The 26,122-nt window shown below is 43.1% G+C and overlaps 1 long non-coding RNA gene across 1 annotated transcript in view; it reads right to left on the bottom strand.

The window, feature by feature from the left end:
* Positions 1-18,928, bottom strand: part of LOC124723221 — a 191,742-nt gene extending 172,814 nt beyond the window's left edge. Inside the window, exon 1 of the long non-coding RNA XR_007006545.1 lies at positions 18,869-18,928. This is a non-coding gene — a long non-coding RNA (uncharacterized LOC124723221). The remainder of the gene's footprint in view (positions 1-18,868) is intronic.
* Between the last annotated feature and the right edge of the window lie 7,194 nt (positions 18,929-26,122).

The following is a 26,122-nucleotide window of genomic DNA, read 5'->3' as shown; positions in this document are numbered from 1 at the left end:
GGGTATTCATTGGACAAATACATTATACAATACAGATATACGCTACTGGCCATTAAAATTGCTACACCAAGAAGAGATGACGATGATAGAGGGTATGCATTGGACAAATATATTATACTAGAGCTGACATGTGATTACATTTTCACGCAATTTGGTTGCATAGATCCTGAGTAATGAGTACCCAGAACAAGCACCTCTGGCCGTAATAACGGCATTGATACGCCTTGGCATTGAGTCAAACAAAGAGTGGATGGCGTGTACAGGTACAGCTGCCCATGCACTTCAACACGATCCCACAGTTCATCAAGAGTAGTGACTGGCGTATGGCGTGACTGGCCAGTTGCTCGCCCACCATTGACCAGACGTTTACAGTTGGTGAGAGATCTGGAGAATGTGCTGGCCAGGGCAGCAGTCGAACGTTTTCTGTATCCGTAAAGGCCCGTACACGACCTACAACATGTGGTCGTGCATTATCCTGCTGAATGAATGTCGAGTGACTAGGGCCTCCCGTAGTGTAGACCGATCGCCGAGTGCAAGTCTTTCGTTTTGACGTCACTTCGGCGACTTGCGCGTCGATGGGGATGAAAATGATGATGATTAGGACAACACAACACCTAGTTCCTGAGCCGAGGAAATCTCTGACCCAGCCAGGAATCGAACCATGACGAATACACGCTTCCAATGTGCATTCACCGCGATGTCGCCAAACAGGGATGCGACCATCATGATGCTGGAAGCAGAACCTGGATTCATCCGAAAAAATGACGTTTTGCCATTCGTGCACCCAGGTATGTCGTTGAGTACACCTTCGCAGGCGCTCCTTTCTGTGATGCAGCATCAAGAGTAACAGCAGCCATGGTCTCCGAGCTGATAGTCCATTCTGCTGCAAACGTCGTGTAACTGTTCGTGCAGATGGTTGTTGTCTTGCAAACGTTCCTATCTGTTGACACAGGGATCGAGACGTGGCTGCACCATCCGTTACAGCCATGCAGATAAGATGACTGTCATCTCGATTGCTAGTAATACGAGGCTGTTGCGATCCTGCACGGCGTTCCGTATTACCCTCCTGAACCCACCGATTCCATATTCTGCTAACAGTCATTGGATCTCGACCAACGCGAGCAGCAATGTCGCGATACGATAAACCGCAATGGCGATAGGCTACAATCCCACCTTTATCAAAGTCGGAAACGTGATGGTACGCATTTCTCCTCCTTACACGAGGCATCACAACAACGTTTCACCAGGCAACGCCGGTCAACTGCTGTTTGTGTATGAGAAATCGGTTGGAAACTTTCATCGTGTCAGCACGTTGTTGGTGTTGCCACCGGCGCCAACCTTGTGTGAATGCTCTGAAAAGCTAATCATTTGCATATCACAATATCTTCTTCCTGTCGGTTAAATTTCGCGTCTGTAGCACGTCATTTTCGTGGTGTAGCAATTTTAATGGCCAGTAGTGTACTTAACACAACACTCACACACGGCGAAGAATGGGATCAGTATGCGCGGGAGAAGAATAACTTTTCCGATCAGGCGGCTGAACTTAACCCTCGGGGCTCCCAGTCAACAACGCCATGAACTCTTTGTTTCTTATACAGCGATGTGCAACAGTACGTCCGGTGAAGGTGGCAGCGAGGCGACACAGCAAGCGCTGCTACGTACGCGTGGAGTTGTCTTTTTTGTGGTCTGTGCTATCAGGCGGCATCGGGCCTAGAACGAGTACTTGACACCGGCCATTACCGCTCTCTGTCATAGCAGCTCGGAGTGGACACCCTCTGACGCATCAAGGGATCGCTGCCAGTTACGAGCACACAGATGGATCTACTACATTAAGAATCCTGTTCTGCGTGTCAAAATTTTACTGTCACATGTGATTCGCTCTCACTTGTTAGGTATTCCGTCTCTTAGTAGGTACGTGATGCGATAGCACAATTTCTACGAAGGTGAGTCGTCGTGTATGGTACACACTCGAATGAAATTCTTTCGTCTGACCGCAGCAATGACGGGTCTTCTGTTTTCAAGACATTTCAAGACTGGTTTGATTATGCCCATTTTGTACTGTTGCATTCCCCATTAGCTGGAAAATGGTTGCGGCGCCATAGGAAATCGTACTTGGGATCATCAACTCAGCTATCAACACCAACCTCTGCTTTACAGAGTCATGGCAAAGCACATAATTTCTGCTGAATTACATCTATATCAGCTCTGCCGTTTTTCACACCTTCTGGTCATTTAATCTGCAGACGTCAAAACAACCCCTGTGGTTTGGTCGCAAAACTGAGATCTCGCAGTGCCGTTCGAATCAGAGGAAACCCAATTCGCACCTCTATGAGAGACGGAAACGCCAGCATAGACGTGTGGCTAGGAAGTAGATGAGATGTGGCTGGGTGTACATGAACGTCATAGACAAAGATTCGGGCTGAATGTCCTTCAGAACATTACGATTAACTTTACTGCAGTTTCTCATTTCAAGCAATTGCTGGGATGATCCACTAGTATGGCTACGTACTACCTGGCGCATTTCCCATACGACTAGTGTGCAAGAGGAACTATGCCTGTTTCCTATATGCAGTGGCAATAACGTCACAAGCCACGCATCTCTCTTTTCGATCTATTCTTTTGACTCTCCAAGTTCTGCATAAATAACCAAGCTTCACGTTCTTCGCCCAGTGTACAGGAATGACCCATCTGTCTTTGAACTGGGCATTTAGCATCAGTTTTATACATCATGGTTGTTCTGGGAACTCTGTGCAATTTACTAGTACTTGCTATGAGCATTCCATTTTTTACAGCTTCCGAAGCTTAGGATCCTATAGCAGACAACTACTATCAGATTTCGGCGCATACTATTTTAGTTCTGCATGCATATTTGTTTGGAACTGTCAATTATCACTGCCTTACAAGATTAGCACATTATTTTGTTTCAGGTTTCCAACAGTAATTTGACGCAAGGAAAAAGGGACAGGAAGATCTCAAGAACAGAGAGGATCAAATGCTTCAAGCTCCTGAAAATGGAAAAACTGGGACGCTCTAGCACACCACAAAAATTTCCCAGAACAACTCTGACACACACACCAAAAAAAGTTTTGTATCACCCCAGTTCCCAGAACTCCTGAAGATAGACTTTGACAGTGGATATTGTATCACAGACACACTCTCTTTGACTGTTCAGAGATATCACTAAACCCGGCCAAAGATTTAAACAACCATGCATGAGCAGCGCCAATTAGACAGAGGGGTCCGACAGCCTATCAGTTCTAGTCATTCCACCAGGAAGGAGGTACACGGCTCGTGTTGTCTGTAGTTCAACCATGCCTTGACTGTCGTTCTAGTCAATCCACCAGGAAGGAGGTACACGGCTCGTGTTGTCTGTAGTTCAACCATGCCTACACTGTCAATACCGCGGTTCGATCGCTTCTGCATTCTTCCTTTGTGCCAGGAAGGGCTCTCAACAAGCGAAGTGTCCAGGCGTCTCAAAGTGAATCAAAGCGATGTTGTTTGGACATGGAGGAGATACAGAGAGATAAGAACTGTCGATGACATGCCTCTCTCAAGCCGCCCAGGGGCTACTACTGCAATGAATGACCGCTACCTACGGATTATGGCTCTGAGGAACCCTGACAGCAACGCTACAATGTTGAATAATGCTTTTCGTGCAGCCACAGGACATCGTGTTACGATTCAAACTGTGCGCAATAGGCTGCATGATGCGCATCTTCCCTCCCGACGTCCATGGCGAAATCCACCTTTGCAACCACGACACCATGCAGCGCGGTACAGATGAGACCAACAACATGCCGAATGGACCGCTCAGGATTGGCATCAAGTTCTTTTCACCGATGAGTGTCGCATACGCCTTCAACCAGACAATAATCAAAGACGCGTTTGGAGGCAACCCGGTCAGGCTCAACGCCTTAGACACACTGTCCAGTGAGTACAGTAAAGTGGAGGTTCTCCGCTGTTTGGGGGTGGCATTATGTGGGGCCGACGTACGCTGCTGGTGACCATGGAAGGCGCCGTAACGGCTGTACGATACGTGACCGATAATGCAACCATATCGCCAGCATATTGGCGAGGCATTCGTCTTCATGGAAGACAATTCGCGTCCCCATCGTGCACATCTTGTGAGCGACTTCCTTCAAGATAACGACATCGCCCGACTAGAGTGGCCAGCATGTTCTCGAGACATGAACCCTATCGAACATGCCTGGGATAGATTGAAAAGGGCTGTTTATGAACGACGAGACCCACCAACCACTCTGAGGGATCTTCGCCCAATCGCCGTTGAGGAGTGGGACAATCTGGCCCAACAATGCCTTGATGAACTTGTCGATAGTATGCCACGACGAATATAGGCATGCATCAATGCAAGAGGACGTGCTACTGGGTATTAGAGGTACCGGTGTGTACCGAAATCTGGATCGCCACCTCTGAAGGTCTCGCTGTATGGTGGTGCAACATGCAACGTGTGGTTTTCATGAGCAATAAAACGGGCGGAAATGATGTGTATGTTGATCTCTCTTCCAATTTTCTGTACAGGTTCCGGAACTCTCGGAACCGAGGTGATGCAAAACTTTTTTTGATGTGCGTATAAAAATTCTGGTAAATATCCAGTTCAAAGACAGATAGGTCCCTCATGTTTACCGGGTGCAGAATGTGAAGCTTGGTTAGTTAAGCATATTTTGGAGAGTAAAACGAATGGATTTTCTATTAATAGAAGTCAGCTAATAGGTGTCCACAAACAAGGTACAGATTGAAGGTGGATACTCAGTTTAAAGACGAGAAGGGTGGTAAGACATGGACATATTTGTTTTGCAAAGACACTCAGACATTACACAAAGAATTTCAGAGGCCACGGCATCTCCAGGGTGCAGTGTTACTCATAAAATACCAAGGAAGAATCACGTACTATTTGTTGTGATGATGAAGAAAAAGAAAACAGAGTAAGACAAAGAGGACAAAGACGTTAAAGCCAAATAAAACAATGTATTTATGAAGGCAAAAGATGGAGATATTGGAGGATAAGAAGAAATGGGCAACTATGATGGGGGATACGATGATGACCATTATTATGATAATGACGAAGATGAAGTGGATGATTTCAATGAAGATGATTACGTTCATGACTGGAAGACGATTTGATACCAGATATCGACTATGTCCACTGGAACAACCCGAACGAATTGCTACAGAGATTAGTTTTCCTGCTGACTTAAAAAGCGGTAAGCAATAATTTAGATGATAATGAAATAATATCCAAGGTAGAGGAACTTCGAGAAACATCGATTACTGCTTGACGTTTGCATGGTTGTGGATAATCAGATGAAAGATTCAACTGAAGAACGGGAAAGTTGCGTATCAGAACTTTTAGCAAGTGAAAGACAAACATAACTGTTGGGTTGACTTTGAAAGTGGTTAGTTGAAACCACAGCAGCCCTTGTTCCTTGTCTATTCATGAACTTACTTCATTGAGCTGGATTCTTGCTAAGTTCTTGACTGAACTGAGACTGGGTAAGATGATAATATTGAAGAACGTATGTTTCAGCAGCTTAACCTTCTCAGTGGTTTTTCATGGACAATTGCTGTTTGAATTATCAACAAAAAGCATTTGCTGGTGGTAGGCATTCTGATCATATTGCTATGCTGAATGCATTCAAAGAATGGGAAAATATATAGATGAATTATGAACTAGCCGAATGTGCTTTTTGCGAGCATAAGATGTTGTAAATGCCAATGTTATCGGAATAACATTGTTTACTTCGCTAATTCTCATTGACAAATGCACTTCAAGCTATCAGATAAATCACCAGCAGTGCTAATGTGTGTTTTGAAATGTCATAAAACCGACGTTAATGTATTTTTATGAACCTAATGCATGATACAGAGCTCACACTATGGTCACCTACCAGACTATAATTTATTACAGTAATACCATTAAGGGAGCTGAGGGTATTTTAATAAATCATACAGACAACTGAAGACTTCAGTTGTAAACAATGGTGAGAGAGAGTTGATCAGAAACGAAGTTATTACATGTAACACATGCTATGTTATGTGCTTTATACTCGTACATAATTGTTGATAATTCCATGATAAACTGTAAAATCGCACCTCTATCTCTAACTTAAGGAAGTTCCTTAATACAGACACTCTACTACACCTTGTTCAAACGCAAATGTGGAAACCAGTTTTATGCTGTTAGTATCAACGATTGTATTTTGTAGTGTAGAACACTAGACGTTATTTTTGTCGCTCCTAAAATCGAGTTTGCTAAGGTGAAGCATTAGTAAAAATTCTGTAAAGAAGTTCGTTCTATGAACCACCAGTAACATAGCTCAGATTGAAAGGACAACAGCCTTTATACACTTTAGACATGAAGAAACAGTTTTAACACTTGACAAGCATGTCAGAACCATTATGCATCAAGGGAACAGGAAAGAGAAAATTTTTCTAAGTCCATAAATCCTGGCATTGCTCCAGCACATGGAAGTATCAACACGAGCTACCCACTAGGCGTAATTATTTCTACACGTTAGTCAGTGACCAAGAATGTAACATCTACACTTGTATGTGTGAGTGCGAGCGAGCTTAGTGGAAAACTGTAGGACAAGTGCAGAGCAATCTTCCATTGTTACTCTCATAACTAGAGCTAGGATTTTTGCATATTTGCATGATAGTGCATATAAATGCATATTTAAGGGGTTATTGCATATATAAATAACTTTTGCGTATTTATGCATATACACTCCTGGAAATGGAAAAAAGAACACATTGACACCGGTGTGTCAGACCCACCATACTTGCTCCGGACACTGCGAGAGGGCTGTACAAGCAATGATCACACGCACGGCACAGCGGACACACCAGGAACCGCGGTGTTGGCCGTCGAATGGCGCTAGCTGCGCAGCATTTGTGCACCGCCGCCATCAGTGTCAGCCAGTTTGCCGTGGCATACGGAGCTCCATCGCAGTCTTTAACACTGGTAGCATGCCGCGACAGCGTGGACGTGAACCGTATGTGCAGTTGACGGACTTTGAGCGAGGGCGTATAGTGGGCATGCGGGAGGCCGGGTGGACGTCCCGCCGAATTGCTCAACACGTGGGGCGTGAGGTCTCCACAGTACATCGATGTTGTCGCCAGTGGTCGGCGGAAGGTGCACGTGCCCGTCGACCTGGGACCGGACCACAGCGACGCACGCATGCACGCCAACACCGTAGGATCCTACGCAGTGCCGTAAGGGACCGCACCGCCACTTCCAGCAAATTAGGGACACTGTTGCTCCTGGGGTATCGGCGAGGACCATTCGCAACCGTCTCCATGAAGCTGGGCTACGGTCCCGCACACCGTTAGGCCGTCTTCCGCTCACGCCCCAACATCGTGCAGCCCGCCTCCAGTGGTGTCGCGACAGGCGTGAATGGAGGGACGAATGGAGACGTGTCGTCTTCAGCCATGAGAGTCGCTTCTGCCTTGGTGCCAATGATGGTCGTATGCGTGTTTGGCGCCGTGCAGGTGAGCGCCACAATCACGACTGCATACGACCGAGGCACACAGGGCCAACACCCGGCATCATGGTGTGGGGAGCGATCTCCTACACTGGCCGTACACCACTGGTGATCGTCGAGGGGACACTGAATAGTGCACGGTACATCCAAACCGTCATCGAACCCATCGTTCTACCATTCCTAGACCGGCAAGGGAACTTGCTGTTCCAACAGGACAATGCACGTCCGCATGTATCCCGTGCCACCCAACGTGCTCTAGAAGGTGTAAGTCAACTACCCTGGCCAGCAAGATATCCGGATCTGTCCCCCATTGAGCATGTTTGGGACTGGATGAAGCGTCGTCTCACGCGGTCTGCACGTCCAGCACGAACGCTGGTCCAACTGAGGCGCCAGGTGGAAATGGCATGGCAAGCCGTTCCACAGGACTACATCCAGCATCTCTACGATCGTCTCCATGGGAGAATAGCAGCCTGCATTGCTGCGAAAGGTGGATATACACTGTACTAGTGCCGACATTGTGCATGCTCTGTTGCCTGTGTCTATTTGCCTGTGGTTCTGTCAGTGTGATCATGTGATGTATCTGACCCCAGGAATGTGTCAATAAAGTTTCCCCTTCGTGGGACAATGAATTCACGGTGTTCTTATTTCAATTTCCACGAGTGTATTTTACTTTTGCAGTAATGATTCTTGAAGTACAAGTATTTCACCACAATAGTTTAAGAAGAAGAGTAAGACCTGAGCAAATTTCTCTTTTATTGCTCTGTTTGTGTTGAATTACTTCTCTGTCATATTTACAAATCCATAAAATAAGGCGAACATAGCAATCAGCAATGAGCGGTTCCTGTACTATAAAAATATGTCTCTCGACAGCTTAATAAAAACTAAATAGCGATCAACAATCATGCGGCAAACCTTTAAAGTTCGGTCGGCCATCGCGTCATAAAAGTCAGTACGGTTTGTATTGTGTAACAAACGAAGCCGCCGGCGGCAACAATGAAACTTCCAAGAATGAAAAAGTTCCATTGTGAGCTACCTATAAATCAGTAACTAGTGTGCTGTTCTTCGTGATTTCTGACGTGTGCGCAGGAGACCATATTACCACAATGCCAAGGGAGAAGAACAGTAAAGCTTATTTACTTCGAGAGTGGATTGATGGAAATCCTACTCTAACAATAGATGGAAATGTAGTATTGTGCCAAGTGAGAAGCACGTAAGTTCTATTTTTGCTTTCTCAAAGTTAAAAATCAATGTGATTTTCGAGTTAGTTTTTTACTTAATGAAAATAAACTCACTTCATTTTTATACCATTGTTATAGGTGCCCCGTGATAAAAAATTCCAGATTAACAACATTTACAAACAGCTGCTCACGGAAATGCTGCTAATAAAAATATCTCCAACATCGAGACAACCTTACAAGCAGCATTTTCTGCAAGCAGAAGTGGAAATGATGGCAACGATAATTTTTCGAAAGATCTCTGCAAAGCTGTAGTTTCAGCCTACATCCCCTTAAATAAATTAAATAATGTAGAATTTCGAGGGTTCCTCGAAAAATATACCAAACGAAAAGTTCATGATTAATCAACAATAAGGAAAAACTATCTTGGCAAAGTTTACGAAGAGGTAAGTTTAAACATTTATTTAATGAAATTAGGTTGCATGTCAGCTATCCCCATATCCCCTACCCTCCATTTAAGTTTCATTAAAACTTTTCAATTTTTTTTAAGAATTTTAAATATATTAGACAAAAATATTTTAAAATCGAAACATAAAGTTTCGTATGGTCTGTAGTGTCAACGAGTTTACGATCAAGAAACATTTTTAATATGTTTTGTTATACATATGCTCCCCCCTCCCGTTTTACACTTGTGCTCCCCCCCCCCCCAAAAAAAAAAGAAGTGAGACCATATTACCATGGCTGTTCTTTAGAAGTTTTCAATAAAATAATTCTTTTCCGGTAATACAAGAGATCAGAGATGATATTGGGGATTCAAACGTGTGGTTATCTGTAGATGAAACGACTGACTTATAAGGGAGATATATTGCCAACGTTGTCGTCGGAAAAATGGCGGAATATGAACCAGGAACACCTCATCTCATTGTCTCCAGAGTACTGGAAAAAACAAACCATTCTACTATTGCTAGAGTTGTTCGTGATGCATTACGTGTTTTGTGGCCCACTAAAGAAAACGAGGAGAAACTCCTGGTGATAGTTGCAGATGCAACACCACATGTGATTAAGGCTGCTAAAGCTTTGCAGGTATTTTATCCCAAGGCAGTTCACATAACTTGTTTAGTACATGCTCTTCACCGACTGGCTGAAGAAATTCGAGCGTATTTTCCAGAAGTAAATGCCTTAATTTCCTCTGTGAAAAAAGTGTTTGTGAAGGCGCCATCAAGAGTAAAATTATTTACTGAAATGATGCCAGGTATTCGTTCACCCCCACAGCCGATCATCACGAGGTGGGAACATGGATAGAAGCAGCTGTGTATTACAGTGAGCATTTAGAAGACGTGAAAAGGGTGCCGGACGTGATGGACAGAAACGAAGCAGCAAGTATCCCAGCTGCATTTAGTGCTTGCAATGAGGAGAGTCTCCAGAGTAAATTAGTGTTTATTAGGACATATTTCAGTAAACTCCCAGCCACAATCACGCGTCACACGTTTGGAAGAAAAAGCAATGCCTCTTTTTTTTTTTTTTTTTTTGCCCTTGAGGTCTACGAAACAGCTGTCGTCGGAGTCATACCAGGAGAAATAGGAAAGTGTCTTCGCAACAGAATTGAGAAAACTGGAGCAAGGAATCCAGGTTTAATGTTTCTTCGGGATGTGAATAAGGTGTTACAAGGAGAATTTGAAGAACAGCTTAATGGTTATTCTGTAAGTGACATAGCCTCTTTTCGGTACTATCCTGTGACTTCGTGTGATGTAGAGAGATCTTTCTCTTCGTGTAAAAACATTTTAAGTGACAGAAGGAAATCATTTCTTTCAGAAAACTGAAAAATATTTAACTGTTTACTGCAATTAAAGCAACTGATGCTAAAATAGACCAAGAGAAATAAACAGACAGTAATAAATATTAACTTTGTTAATTAATGTTTTAAGAATAATTGTATAATCAGATTACTTTAGGAGGATTAAGAGATGTGAGAAAGCTGAAATAATGAATTTTATTTATTATGCGTATTTTAAAGTTTTTAGATCATATTTACCAGATTTTTAATGCATAGATGCATGCATGTATTTATACTTTTCAGTGCATATAAATCCGAGCACTACTCATAACATTATAAAAGAAGCACTAGCAGGTCACAATAACACCAAAGAAGAGGTTGACGAAGCAATTATGACACTGAAACAAAATGATTAAGCCAATACAGCAAAACTGAAGATGCTATTTTGTCTAAAACTGACATGGTTAATAGTGGCTGGTTGCTGTCTTCTTCTTTGTAAGAATCAACCTACATAAAACTGAAGATGGCTGATGACTCTTAACGATCGAGACCCATTGGGTCATTACTAGAGACCGGATTATATGCATTTGCATGTTGCATATGCATTTGCATATTTGGCTCGTTTTACCAGTTATTGCATATTTTATCTCCAAACTACTGACGATGCATATTTTCGCTCTATGCTTACAATATTTTAAAAATTTAGACGGGCGGTCTCTAGCTCGATCTAGTTTTGGTGTATCACAAATTGACCGCGACCTAGAGCTGCGTGCAATCGCTAACTGAGAGGCCACTACCTAGCAAAATCATTACGGAAGAGGAACAGCAACAGGCAGATAACGTCAATGCTCCTGCGCCCGCGCACCTGGTTTTCTCCTCCGCTGTCATACCGTACGCGTCGGCAACAATTAAATTCAACTACGCAAGCTTGTTTCAGTTTGGCTTTCTATTTACTTATACACAGCTGGACGTGTTTACGACGTGTAGTGTGTAACGTGTTGTACGCCATGCCCCCCGAAGAAAGAAACGTTGTTTCGTGGATAGCTGACCATCCTGGAACACTTACATATGACGGAATCGTTTTATATTGTCGAGTTTGCGAGAAAAACTTTTCGTACAAAAAAAAAGTTTCAAGTAGACCAGCATGTCAAGACAAGTCTTCATATCGCAGGGATGCAGAAGAAAGGACCACGACAACAACTTCTGACAACAGCAAGTTACAGTTGCAGGGATTTCTCCAAAGGTAACCAAAAAAATCGGTTTAACATGGATCTATGTGAAGTATTCATTGCAAGCAATATTCCTCTTCACAATATTACAAACCCTATCCTCAAAGTCTTACTGCACAAACACTGCTTAAATCAAAATATACCAGATGAATCATCATTTAGTAAAAATTACAACCGACAATTTACGTAAATGTTCTGGAAGAAATACGCAATGAACTCAAGGACAGCGGGACAGCATTATCTGGATTTCACTTGATTAAACAATATACACTTGTGGCCGTTACATTGCAAATGTAACTGTTGCTGCTTTAAAAGAAGATCTTTCTTCTCCCTATTTAGCGGCCAGCAAAGAACCTTAAAAAGTAAATCATTCTACGATCGCCTTGTGAATGGGGGTATTAGAAAAATATTTCCAGCATCTTCTGCAGATGAAAGGGTGTTTGTGTTTATTTCAGATGCTGCTCCATATATGATCAAAGCAGGAAAAACCCTTCGAGTCTTTTATCCCAGTTAGATTCATGTGACGTGCTTTGGTCATGGAGTACATCGCCTTACTGAAGAAGTACGCTCCACGTATGTAAGTGTAAATAAACTGATTTCATCCACAAAGAAAGTCTTTCCAAAGGCTCCTGCTCGCATCAAGATCTAAAAAGGAAAACTACCAAATGTGCCTCTACCTCCCGAACCAGGGGTAACTCGTTGCGGTACGTGGGCCGAAGGTGTGTTGTTTTACAACGAACATTTGGAGGCCATTAGAGGGGTAGTAAACGACTTCAAATGTGCAGAGGCTTTGGCAGCTGGTCAGTGCAAGGAAGCTTTTAATGATTTCGGTATTAAAAAAAGACATTGCTGTGATTAGTACTCATTTTTCCCATATACCTACAGGTATTAAAAAGCTCGAAATTCAAGGTTTGGCGTTGACTGAATCTATCCAGTTTATGAATAAAATTATTCTAATGAACTTCTCATTGCCGGAGGTATCCCCAAGAAAACTTAAAGAAAAGTTTGAAAACATTTTAAACAATAACCCAGGCTTTGAACCCTTTTGCCAAATTGATAGTTTTATTGATGGAACAGCTGAACTTTTACCAGAAATAATAAGTGCCAACATAGCACCCAAATTCAAATACTGCCCAGTTACCTCAGTTGATGTAGAACGGTCCTTTTCCGCTTATAAAAATGTTTTGAATGATGGAAGACACAATCTTACTGCAGAACAATTGGAACAGTACTTGGTCGTTTATGTTTACAATAGTACAAAAATGCAAAATAAATTGTAAATGATGCTTTGGTCCAATAGTATTAATTAAAAATTAATACTCTTCAAAAAATTCATAATTCTCTATTGTTTTTTTAAACAATATATTACGGAGTTTTTAAGTGTGCCCCTCTGTGTGCGATATATCTCGAAGCTGCTCCTGTACATATCGACTGTTTCGTTGCGACTCATTCGCATCGCACCAGCTTGTTACCGACAACAATAGCAAAGAAGGAACAATTCTTGAAACACGGCATGCGTCCCAATTTTGCAAATTTTTAGAAAATAATCCCAGAAATGCCCCCTTCTAGGCCCTGCCAGAAAGTATTCAGAAAATGATATCAGCTTTCTAAATGTGCCGATTTTTCGCGTGGCCGGCGCTCTTCCTCGCAATTGATATGTACAGGTTCGACTTCGAGATATAATGCACGCAGTAACTACCATGTTTTTTTTTATTATTTGATCCCGCATATTTCTACACTTTTCATGCACTTTTAAGCATTTTTCATGCATATTTTAAGGTTTTTATGATGCATTTAATCCGGTCTCTACTCATTACAAGTGACACTGTACAGCAAAGCCACTCCTCATCACCGTAAATATTCCACCCCACTAGTCTAAAGTCAGTCGATCACTAGCAACGACAGCGCTTATTTTATGTGCGCTCCATTCTCTGATTATTGTATTGTATCATTTTGTGTGGGATTGTTCCAATATTGGTCATACTCTTGCCGCCTGATATGATGACCACCTCTCCGCAACCAAGTCTTCGAAGGAGACACTTGGGATAGGGTTTAGAATTCACGATAACCAGGAACATAGTGTCCAGTATCCAGTATGCCAATATCGTTTATTTTTTAGAGATGCATAAGGGGCATGAAGATGGCGTAACGAAATGCCGAAACTGGAAATAAAAATAAAATAACATCTGAACTGCACGGCTGTCGGCGAATTTCGTTGTTAAAAATCTGTCATGATTAGTGTGAATTCTTTGAAGGTATTTGGTCCGCGATTTTTCAACAGTTCTGCAGTGATACTATCTTATTCTACATCTCTGTCATTTCTGAGTTTGAGGATGTGGATGTGAATCTCTTTTTGTGAGTGTGGTCGGGAGTCAGTGTGAGTGAAGATTATCTTAGTGAGTCTTGTAGGGCGAGTCAGGAGAGTTGAGAAGTTCAGAAAAATATCATGCCAGTTCCTGACAGCTTTTCTGATTAGTCGAGGCGAAACTTGCGTTTGATTTTCTGAAACATAAATTTTGATGGCTATGTCGCCAGAATCTTCCTGAAAAGTCCTATAGAAATCTCGCATGTTGTAGTATCGAAAATTTTCTTCAAGTTATCCTATGTTCTCTATGTATTTCCTCTTGGTTTTTGTAACGATTTTCGTCACTTTTTTCGTGATTTCATAGAAGTGTCATTTTCAGGTGTTTCCTTACCGTTATATTTAAGGAAAGTTCGCTTGCTCTCTTCCAGCGCTTGCCCACATTTTGTATCCTATCAGGGGTGTCTGAATTTTTTTTTCAGTGGGTTTAACTTTTGGCCTCTTGTATGATTTTCGTGTGATATTTTTCCAGTGTGTCTGCATGCCCTTTTTGTCACTCTTCTTTAACACTGAGTCTGTACACACGGTGAATCAGCTAAAACTTGCACTGCAAGTATTGCAGAAATGGAAAGTGTTGTTGATATGCGGTTTTAACATTATGGTAATCAGGGGCTCGTACTGTCAGTCGATCAACAGAGTGTAATAATATTAAGAAAGTGTATTTTTTGTGCAAACATACACTTTTCTAAATGCGACAATGCCTATTGACATTAACAAACTATAAGTAGGTTTAATGGATTCAAAATGGTTCAAATGGCTCTAAGCACTATGGGACTTAACATCGAAGGTCATCAGTCAAATGGTTCAGATGGCTCTGAGCACTATGGGACTCAACTTCTGAGGTCATTAGTCCCCTAGAACTTAGAACTAGTTAAACCTAACTAACCTAAGGACATCACACACATCCATGCCCGAGGCAGGATTCGAACCTGCGACCGTAGCGGTCTCGCGGTTCCAGACTGCAGCGCCTAGAACCGCACAGCCACGGTAATCAGTCACCTAGACTTAGAAGTACTTAGACCTAACTAACATAAGGACATCACACACATCCATGCCCGAGGCAGGATCGAACCTGCGACCGTAGCAGCCGCGTGGTTGCGGACTGAAGCGCCTAGAACCGCTCGACGATAGCGGCCGGCATTTAATGGGCTATAGCAGCAGACGACAGACGCGTGTGATTTTGATAACAGCATGAAATCACCTGTAGTGCCTCTCCTTGGCTCGTGACCTTGTCGGTTGAACCGTAGACGACTGGAAGACCATGGCCTGGTCAGATGAGTCCCGATTTCGGTTGGTAAGAGCTGACGGTAGGTTCGAGTGTGGCTCAGATCCCGCGAGGCCTTGGACCCAGGATCTGAACAAGGCACTGTGCAAGCTGGTGGTGGCTCAAAAATGTGTGGGCTCTGTCTAGCTGGAATGGACTGGGTTCTAGTTATCTTCGGCTATTTGGAGACCATTTGCTGCCATTCATGGACTTCATATTGACACACAACGATGGAATTTGTATGGATAACAGTGCACCATGTCACCGGCCATAGTTGTTCGTGACTGGTTTGAAGAACATTCTGGACAATTCGAGAGAATGATTTGGTCCTACATGACTCCGAGTGAACATTTATAGCCCATAATCGAGAGGTTAGTTCATGCACAAAATCCTGCACTGGCAACACTTTCGTAGTTATGAACGGCTATAGAAGTGGCATGGCTCAATATTCCTGCAGGAGACTTCCAATGACTTGAGTCCACGCCACATCGAGTTGCTCCACTACGGCGGAAAATGGAGATCCGACACGATATTAGGAGGAATCCCAAGACTTTTTTCATCTCATTGTAAAGATGATATTATAACTGGCGCGCCAAGATCTGGAAAGACCGTTGTGGAACTACTCAATCCTAACCTGATCTGTCCCAAAACAGTGTGTACTTTTGAACAGAAGCAAAATGCTTTCTTATTTCTTCTTGGTTCACGTCCTGATAATGTATTCCCACTGATACAGCTGATTGGAAGTTCACAGGAGGTGATACAGGATCGCCACATATGTGACAGCGTCTGTCCGTTAATTCTCGCAATTCATCCTCCTGTTGCACCTGTCTTCTTCGCTCACCTATGTTTAGCCAATCCGCGTACTGTTTGTCGATACATTGTTTCGCTGACTCTGCTTAAATAATTCCACCAATGCCTCACGATTGCGATTGTTAATGCCTGCCTGAATTTCTTTTAATTGAAACGGAGTGTCGACCTTTCTTGATTTTTTAAATTAACTAAAGCCGTTCCATCTGAACTTGTGTCATTACGTGATGACAATTTCTCCACTTGCTTCTTAGCTTGTGAAACATAGTCCGTGTCTACGTTCTTCCATTCTTTAATGCTGTCAACGTCCTTTCGTAGTTCAACGGTCATGTTCACCTCTTCAATTGCTATGCCTAATTCATTCTCGCAATTTTTAACATAATCCGCAATGACCTGTGTTGTGACTTGGCAAGACAGCCAAGCCACTGTGAGGTGAAGCCGAAAGGCACGCGTTAAAGCTCACGCAGGCTGGCGTGAGGTCTGGAAAATGACAAGGTCTTTATAGTAGCAAAAATAGTACGTAGCTTCTGGAATACTTAACTTTAATCCATAATTGATGAACATCTGTCTGACGGTACATGCATCACAAGATAAACAGCAAATGATAATGGCGCCTTGCTAGGTCGTAGCAAATAACGTAGCTGAAGGCTATGCTAACTATCGTCTCGGCAAATGGGAGCGTAATTTGTCAGTGAACCATCGCTAGCAAAGTCGGCTGTACAACTGGGGCGAGTGCTAGGAAGTCTCTCTAGACCTGCCGTGTGGCGGCGCTCGGTCTGCAATCACTGACAGTGGCGACACACGGGTCCAACGTATACTAACGGACCGCGGCCGATTTAAAGGCTACCACCTAGCAAGTGTGGTGTCTGGCGGTGACACCACAGACCTGTTTCGTTCTCTCATCAAATTTCTTTCTAGATCATTTTATCTAGTTTTTCCATTCGTTTCTCACACTCTTGTATGTGACCAGTTAACTGCTTTTGTAGCCTCTAAAAAATGATCGTTTTGTTTCTTAAACTATTCTTCAATACTTTAAAAAGGCAAATCATTTTTATAGTCTTGCTTCCTGAGATTTTTGTATATTCTTTTGAAATTTTCGTCTGTCTTTTTGACAAATTCCTGTGTCCTCTTATCGGTAATCTTTTACGCTCTTCCGTCTTTTCATGTCGCTCACCTGAAGTAATAATGGTAGTTTATCATTAGTTGGCAGTGAAGATGAATTTGGAGCGCGATCGGCAACACTCTGTGATGCGTTTTTGTAATCAGCTGCTACGGAATCATCCGTTCCCCGAGACATTGTCACATTCTCTTGACTCAACACCTTAGCTTCCGATTGTTTCACGCTATCCTGTACGTAATCTTTTTCTCTGTTTGTCGCTAATGAATAGTTTACATTACTTTTCCTACTTTCCTCATCTCAGAACTATGCGAACTGCCATGTTCGGTTTTCATGTTACGTTAGTGGTTCACAGACTGACTCGTTCCTTCCCTGCCTACCATCTCATTCTCTCTAAACTACGTGCATGAATGAGCACAGGTTAATCTTGGCATAACGAATGAATGACCCTAAATTTAAACACTTTCGCCCAAATAACCAAATGCCTAACTTACACATCACAAAACGCAATAATATTCCAACGAAACACAAGTACACACAAATATTTCCCCCAAAATTTCAACGACGAAAACTCAGGACAACGATGGACATTCACTCACCAACCTTTGCTGTAAAGAAGCACAAATTAGTAAAATTGCCTGCAACTTACATCTATTTTGAATTATTCATCTACATTTACATCTATATGGTTACTCTGCAATTCACAGTTAAGTGCCTGGCAGAGGGTTCATCGAACCATTTTCATAGTACTCCATACCATCCCACTCTCGAATGGCGCGTGGGAAAAAGGATCACGTAAATCTTTCCGTTAGAGCTCTGATTTCTCTTAATTTATTATGATGATCATTTCTCCCTACGTAGGTGGGTATAAAAAATATTTTCGCATTTGGAAGAGAAAGTTGATGATTGAAATTTCGTAAATAGATCTCACCGGAAAGGAAACCACCTTTGTTTCAGTGGGGCCACCCCAACTCGAGTATCATATCAGTGACACTCTCACCCCTATTGCGTGATAACATGAAACGAGCTGCCCTTCTTTGCACTTTTTAGATGTCCCCCGTCAATCCTACCTGGTAAGGATCCCATACCGCGCAGCAATATTCCAGCAGAGGACGGACAAGTGTAACGTAGGCTGCCTCTTTAGTGGGTTTGTCGCATCTTCTAAGAGTTCTGCCAACATAGCGCAGTCTTTGTTTCGCCTTGCCCACAAAATTATCTATGTGGTCTTTCCAATTTAAGTTGCTCGTAATCGTAATTCCTAGGTATTTAGTCGAATTGATAGCCCTTAGATTTGTACGATTTATCGTATACCCAAAATTTATCGGATTTCTTTTAGTACCCATGTGGATGACCTCACACTTTTCTTTGTTTAGTGCCAAATGCCACTTTTCGCACCATATAGAAATTCTCTCTAGATCATTTTGTAATTGGAACTGATCGTCTGATGATTTTACTAGACGGTAAATTACAGCGTCATCTGGAAACAATATAAGGGGGCTGCTCAGATTATCACCTAGATCATTTATTGGTGTTCAAGTGTTCATCCTTATTTTTCCTGTTAAAAATTTGACTACAAGACTCAAAAGGATCCAAGCTTGAAAAGGTCTCATTCTGGTGACTCATAGAGCAACTACGTACGTCAGAAAACTGCCAAAGACGCCAAGGTCTTTTGTAGGTGTCGGTTGTGCTGCTTTGTACACCTCTATGGTGCTGAAGTCCAGTCCCTGGTGACCTACAGAGGAGAGAAGCACGCCGTATGTTTATGCAAAGAATTAAAGAAAACAATGACACGCAACGGAAACGCCTTACTGAATGATAATGAATAGAGGTGGCCGAATCGAACACGACATCATAGGTACCACACCACGCAGACATGTTAATGAGAGGAGGGACCATCTAACATGTAACAGAAACAAGAGTTCACTACAACAAGCACGCTGTTATTATCGCAAAGTAAAACAGATGAGTTACCCAGTGAGATAAACAGTTGAACATTAAATACTTGGAGAATGGGTTCTAATGGTGAACTGTAACATTGACATAGGTGGGTGGACACGATAAATGCAAAGTTGTGCAGATAATACATGAATACGACCAGTGGCTGTGAGCGTGGTTTGTAAATTACAGGAAGAACACGGGAAAACAGCATCGAACACCAGTGAGATCGACAAAGTGCGTATTGGAAGCAAACTAGCTGTGAGGTATTAAAACGGAATAACTGGCTACTAAAGGGAGTGAACTAATATCGCGTCTCTCCCGAATTGTCGATCGCAACGACGGCGCATCTTACCATACTCTTAGTGTATTGCAGCAGACAGGAGCAGCTGATACTCAGAGTTCAGATCTCTCTCTGTCTTCAGAACTTGAGTTGAAACATCCTTCTCTGCGACTGCTGGGCTCACCTCACCAGTCGTCCAGCAACAAGTATCCACTCCATGATCTTCCAGTTGCAAGGACTCTCTTCTGTTACTAAAATGAAGTCATTATTCTCCAAAATCTTTACTCTTTTGTCACCTAGCGTGAAGTGTTCTCTTCCCGGACGCTCTGTAACTCGGCTCCATTTTGTGGGGCGGCGAATAGATTTGTAAAAATAAATTGCTGTATAAATGCTTGCATGTTGAATCAGTTTCTGGCCTTTAGAATGTTGTTAATGCTGTCTTTCGCCGTTCTCAACACTGGCTCTCTATTTACTTTTTAGCACCCAGAAAGTGATTTAACAAAACGTGAAGCCTGTAATTAGAGTTCCTAGTGCCCACTTCATCTGAGAATACAATTATAGCTGCAGCTTATAGCTCTGAGGAATTAGGAGATTGTCCGGGATTTCTAATCAAAAACTATTTTCCAAAATAGTTGAGTATATTCTGAAGTTCACTGATAAAAAAAACACAAGTATCCTTTCAACCTAACTAACAGAGCAGTTCAGAGTCTAATGCGCTGATGCAACTATAAATGTCCGAATTAAATGTTGAAATGAATGCTCGCCATAATTTGATGAGAGCATTTCATCAAACGCCACGCTAAATAATTGGTAGAATGTCTGTCCCGCGACGGTACGTGAAAATACGACAATACGCAAACTGAAGCTAGATAATGAAAATCATCCCAGAATTAACCCTTCACTTGAAATGATTTCATGGTTCCGCGTATCTCTAGTAACTTAATACGGCACCCGAGGCTGTTTGTAGCAGTGATACCGATGCGACGCGACTCCCGACACAGATGGCGTGTTATTCAGCGTCTGGAGAGAACTGGGGCCTTGCTTCCTCGCGCAGCGTTCCTATATATAAAGCCGCGGTGCGGACGGCTAAGGGAACGCCTGATCAAATCGGCTCTCCCGACTAGCCGCTGGGCTAGTAATGCACCACTTCAAGTTACATAATAAATTATAGCTTCTTTTGCTGATGGCCGATGAAGCTCTTAATTTAAATGTGCATTCAGCACGCAGGTAAGTATTGAAAATAAAATTTTGACGTGGCTAAGTTAAATATTTTGGGCGAGAGAATTAATTTAATTACACTGCATGCATTAGATGAGCTCTGAACTGGCCCTTTTGAGATCCGCTATCACTATAATTTTATAGGTATTCAAAAGAAACTTTTCACATCTTCATAGTCATAGCGGACCTCCAACCTATTTAAATCTAAACATCCTAGCCTTATTTATTAGCCTACTTAATCTATCTTGCTTCCTTCAGTTTTGAGACGAAAACCAGAAAATCATGAATTTCTACTAAAATCTTAATTTGTGAAATCCAAAGTACTGTTTTTATTAAATCATTATGAAAGATGAATCTAAATATAAATTTTGAAGTCTCTAGCTCTTTTCTGTTGCGCCAATGATTTTTTTTTTTGTTGGAAAAACGTCCAAATTTTGAAAATGGCTGAAGTTAACGAACTGATATTTAACACACATTAATTTAGTATTATTCCTGACATGCTAGAAAAGTTTCAGGTCATTTGCTTGATTTTTAAGGTATTGCGCAACATTTATGATGTCAGAGCTAGTTACAGCAGACTGGCTGGCACACAATGGAAACTGATGTGAATTTACTACAGCGTGAGTAGGCTGCTTCCCTACAATTTCGCCAGGGCAGGAACTCACCAGCCAGTGGCGGCTGACATTGCTAGTTACGTCCAGTAAAAATATTAAATGATCTCCTACTCCTGCGGATTTTTGCTATTTCCAACCAATAGTGCTCGGGGTAGGGAGGAAAGCAGAAAATATATAAGAAACTGTCAGCCTCGATTGCGGTAATGAAACCAACCATTACCTAGGTTTCAGCCTAAATAATAGAGCTTTCTTCAGAAGATATACGTGAATCTATAATTTGTCTAAAGGACATGGTCTAGAAATAAAACTAAAACAGCAATGTTGAAAGTACAAAAGCAGAAAATCACTTCCACTACATAGCACAATTTTGAAGCAGACCTATGACACGACTGAAACGTAGGCATGGCCAAGAAAATGCGTGCTCTACGGAAAATAAGGGTAAGAACCAAGCAGAACCCTGGATTCTGAAAATTTAAAACAAACGGTATTTTGTGGCATCGACACTCAGCTAACGAAGATTCACAAGCTAAATGCTAGACAGCGACACGTGGTTATAGACCTCTTATCTTCCTAAAAGGCTTCGACAAACGATACTTAGATTTTTTGACGGAAAGCTGTCGTCCCATGTACCGCCTGGAGGCGTGGGGTGAGGGAACTGAATGCCTGTCCATCTGCCTGAGGCTATGACTTCTCTTCAGATTCTTAACATTTTTATGGTAGCCAACTCATCTTGGAAGGATACTTGTGTTTTGCTTGGCAGCTCATAGAGTCCCTGACACGTAGTCCCTTCCTGCGCTAAAAAGAGAAGTGAGCAGAAAGCAATAAAAGGAACGGTGTTCAGAAGTACCGAATTATGATTGCAGTTATTGTGCAGCGTCAGCGAACGACTACTTGGTGAAGGGAAATGTGCATATAAATATTCTGAAATACGTTGGGCGACAGTTTCAGAGAAAACTAGCCACCTAACACCAGGTCTACTATATCAGGGAGTCACAATTGGCATACGTCAACTCATACAAACATGCAAGTGCAACTATCACACAGGCTCAACCGTAGGTAAAGCAAGTGGACAGACTTCAGCTCACTACTAGGATTCCAAGGAAATGCCATCAGTCTACAAAGGAGATTACTTAGAAAACACACGTGAGAGCCATACGAGAGTACTGGCCAGCTTCGTGGATATGCCACATAGGATTAACAAGGGATATTCAACATATACAAAGAAGAGCAGCAAGAATGGTCGCTAACTTGTAAGACTCATGGGACTGCGTCTAGAAGAAGCCAGAAGATCATTACCAACTAACCTATGAAAGACTACTTATTTTCAAGGACCAATATTAAGTGAGGAATCTAGGATATATTGCAACTACATGTGTATCGCTGTCCGCCTCCATAGCTGAGTGATCATCACGGCTGACTGCCATGTGGGGGGTCCAGGTTCGATTCCCGGTAGTGCCAAGGAATTTTCCTTGCTGGGAGGACTGGGACGGTGTGCACTGAGCCTCGTGAGGCCAGCTGAAGAGATAGCTGACAGAGCAGTAGCGGTTCCGAGGGCAAGAAACCCGACAGCGACCGGAAGGGCGGCGAGCTGACCACGTGCCCCTTCATATCGCATTCAATGACGGCACTGACAGGAAGACATGGCGGTCGGTCGGACCCGACTGCCCGTCTAGAACCAGAATGCGGGAACTTGCCTTACATTAACATGTGTATCGTTCCCGTAGGGCAGCGAAGACAAGATTAGTCTAATTATTCCGTGCACACAGGCATTGAATCACCCATTCTTCGCGCGTCATACGCGATTGGTACGGGAAGAAGCCCTAATACGTCATAACATGGGAAGTACCATCCGTCATGCACTCCACATCACAGTAGTTTATAGAGTACGGTTGTAGATGTAGTCACTAAGATATGTGGCTCAGAAGGTGTCAGGTGGAATCTAAATGGTATGGGCTCGAATACTGTTATCCAGTGAGGTTTTTAAGACGTCCTAGTATTCCATGGGATTGCCTTTCAAATCGCTGTCTAACCTTCCTGGTTCAAATTTTCTATTTTTAGCTGAATCCTGGAAACCAGAAAAGAGGACACACTGTGATTCGGAGATGACGTGTTGCAGAACGATGCTGAAAATTAAGTGCACTGATAATGTAAGAGATGAGGTTCCGCGCAATACGGCGGCGAAAAGAATATGTGAAAAACAATAACCTTTAAAAACGGGCGGGATCACAGGACATATGCTAATGCGTCAGTGAGTCACTTACCTGATACCAGAGGGAGCCGTAGAGGTCCAAATAGTGAGTGAGGCTAAGAATGGAATACATACAATAAATCTCTGAAGACATAGGGTGAAAGTGTTAGTCTGAGATGAAGAGATTCATACACGAGAGGAAATCGTGGTTGGCCGCATCAAATCTGCCAGAAAATTGTTGTGGCTATCGTTTGGTGGTTTTCAGTCCGAACAGTGGTTCCACGCTGGTCTGTCTTGTGTCCATACAACCACTGTACCCGATAACCATTTAAACTTGCTTACTGTAATGAAACGTTGTTCTTTGTCCCACCTCCACCACTTCCGTTCATTACCAAATTATTTATTTGTTGCTGTCTCAAAATGTGTCCTATCATTCAAACTCTTCTTTTACTCGGGATGTGCCATAAATTTCCCCCCCCCCCCCACCCGTTCGATCCAGTACTCTTGATCAGTTGTCAGTTGTTCTATCTACCCGTCTAAATCAGCATTCCTCTGAAGCACCACATCACAAAGCCTTCTGTCCACTTCCTATGTCAACCGTTTATCGTTTATCAGATAATTAAGACAATTAATGATACAAAAAAGTAATCCAGGACTGTTGTTTGGACTACACTACAGCCTAGTCTCTCTCTTATCTTTGTGCAACAATACTCGTGGTCTGTCTCTGATGACACCGTGGTTGACAACGCGTTAAACCCTTATGTTCCCTTCTGTCCTTTAGACCATGTTTCGTTCGCCCCCTAACATAGCATAGAGCTCAATCAGTGATCTAATCTATGACAAAGGAGGGTTTTTGCCAAGGATTGAATGGGAAGGTTAAACTGTACACTGAGATAACAACAGTCATAGGATACCTTCTAATATCGTGTCGGACACCCTTTAGCCGGCGTAGTGCAAGCAACTAAACGTGGCATGGACTCAACAAAATGGTTCAAATGGCTCTGAGCACTATGGGACTTAACATCTGAGGTCATCAGTCCCCTAGAACTTAGAACTACTTAAATCTAACTAACCTAAGGACATCACACACATCCATGGCCGAGGCAGGATTCGAACCTGCGACCGTAGCGGTCACGTGGTTCCAGACTGAAGCGCCTAGGACCGCTCGGCCATACCGGCCGGTTGGACTCAACAATTCGTTGGAAGTCCCCTGCTGAAATACTGACCAAAGCTGCCCCTATAGCCGTCCATAACTGCGAATGTTTTCCCGGTGCAGGATTTTGTGACAAACTGACCTGTCGATCATCTCCCATAAATTGTCGATAGGATTCACGACGGGCCATCTGGAAGGCCAAACCATTCGTTCACATTGTCCAGAATGTTCGTCAAACCAGTCATGAACAACATTGTCCTGGTGATATGGCGCACAGTCATACATAACAATTCAATAGTTTTTAGGAAACATGAAGTCCATGAACGGCTGCAAACGGTCTCCAAGTAGCCGAAAATTACCACTTTGACCAGACGACACAGTCCATTCCGTGTGAACACGGCCCACACCACTATGGAGCCACCACCAGCATGCACAGATTCTTGTTGACAGCTTGGGTCTACATCTACATCTACATTTATACTCCGCAAGCCACCCAACGGTGTGTGGCGGAGGGTACTTTACGTGCCACTGTCATTACCTCCCTTTCCTGTTTCAGTCGCGTATGGTTCGCGGGAAGAACGACTGCCGTAAAGCCTCCGTGCGCGCTCGAATCTCTCTGATTTTACATTCTTGATCTCCTCGGGAAGTATAAGTAGGGGGAAGCAATATATTCGATACCTCAACCAGAAACGCACCCTCTCGAAACCTGGCGAGCAAGCTACACCGCGATGCAGAGCGCCTCTCTTGCAGAGTCTGCCACTTGAGTTTGCTAAACATCTCCGTGACGCTATCACGCTTACCAAATAACCCTGTGACGAAACGCGCCGCTCTTCTTTGGATCTTCTCTATCTCCTCTGTCAACCCGACCTGGTATGGATCCCACACTGATGAGCAGTACTCAAGTATAGGTCGAACGAGTGTTTTGTAAGCCACCTCCTTTGTTGATGGATTACATTTTCTAAGGACTCTCCCAATGAATCTCAACCTGGCACCCACCTCACCGACAATTAATTTTATATGATCAATCCTCTTAGAATGGCTTCGTGCGGTCTGCGCCGTACTGGAATCCTACCACCAGCTCGTACCATCTTAAATGAGAATCACCTGACCAGGCCACGGTTTTCCAGTCTAGTGTCCAATCGATATGGTCACGAGTCCGGGAGAGGCGCTGCAAGCGATGTCGTGTTGTTAACAAAGTCACTCGCGTCGGCCACCTGCTGCCATAATCCATTATCGCCACATTTGCCGCTCTGTCTTAACAGATAAGTTCGTCGTATGTCCCATATTGATTTTTGCTGTTACGCAGCGTTGCTTTTCTGCTGTCTGCTGACACTGAACGCCGTCGGCCACGGCGTTGTCGGTGATGAGAAGCAATCCCTGAAATGTAGTATTCTCGGCACACTCTTGACGATGTGGGTCTCGGAGTACTGAATTCCATAACGAATTCCGAAATGGAATGTCCCATGCGTCTAGCTCCAAGTACCATTAGTAAGTAGGCTGT

This window comes from Schistocerca piceifrons, chromosome X (genome assembly GCF_021461385.2).
Source record: "Schistocerca piceifrons isolate TAMUIC-IGC-003096 chromosome X, iqSchPice1.1, whole genome shotgun sequence".
Lineage (NCBI taxonomy): Eukaryota > Metazoa > Arthropoda > Insecta > Orthoptera > Acrididae > Schistocerca > Schistocerca piceifrons.
This window is presented reverse-complemented; position numbering and strand designations above follow the sequence as displayed.